This window comes from Natrix helvetica, assembly GCF_964273705.1.
Source record: "Natrix helvetica genome assembly, chromosome: W".
NCBI classification, from domain to species: Eukaryota; Metazoa; Chordata; class Lepidosauria; order Squamata; family Natricidae; genus Natrix; species Natrix helvetica.
In genome coordinates this window covers 84,930,561-84,931,444 of record NC_138555.1, presented here as the reverse complement: position 1 = coordinate 84,931,444, position 884 = coordinate 84,930,561, and positions in this window count along the sequence as shown.

Below are 884 nucleotides of genomic sequence, written 5' to 3'. Positions count from 1 at the left end.
GGACAAAGATCCAGGTGTTGAAAGGGTGGGGGGGCAGTGTGGGTCCGTGCGCTAAAACCCAACCCCGTAGGGAGGGGGCGGAGGAGGATATTTAAGGCTAGGTTTCTTGGCAGGTGTTGTAGGAATGGCTGTGTTTCTCAACCCCAGCAGCTGGAGATCCTGGCTCAAAAAACTGTTAAGGGGGAGATGGACTTTGGAGTCCATCCTAGTGGACGATCGCTTAAACAGGAGCCAGTTGTGTGCGGCAGCAGCCAAAAAAGCTACTACGATCCTCGGTTGTATAAACAGAGGCATAGAATCAAAATGGCGGGAAGGGTTAGCACCGCTTTGTAAAGCCTTAGTAAGCCTCCATCCAGTTTTGGCCCCCACATTGCAAAAAAGATGTGGAGACTTTTGGAAAAAGTGCAGAGGAGAGAGAGACTAAGATGATTGAAAGGCCCGGAGAGTAAAACACACGAAGAACGGCTGCAGGAATTGCGTTTGTCCAGTCTAGAGAAAAGAAGGAGTAGGGGGGACGGGATAGCAGTCTTCCAGTATTTGAGGGGCTGCCCCAAAGGGGGGGGTGTCAAATTAGTCTCCAAAGCACCAGAAATCAGGAGAAGAAACAATGGATGGAAACTAACCAAGGAGAGAAGCAACCTGGAATTAAGGAGAAACTTTTTTTAACAGTGAGGACAATTCACCAGGGGAACAACTCACCACCAGAAATTGTTCCATCATCGGGAAGATTTTAAGAGGAGACTGGATTGCCATTTGTCTGAAATGGTAAAGAGCCACCTGCTTGAGCAGAGGGGTGGACTAGAAGACCTCCGAGGTCCCTTCCAGCTCTTACTCTGATGATGTTGCGTATTTGCCTGAAATGGAACAGGGTCCCCTGCTTGAGC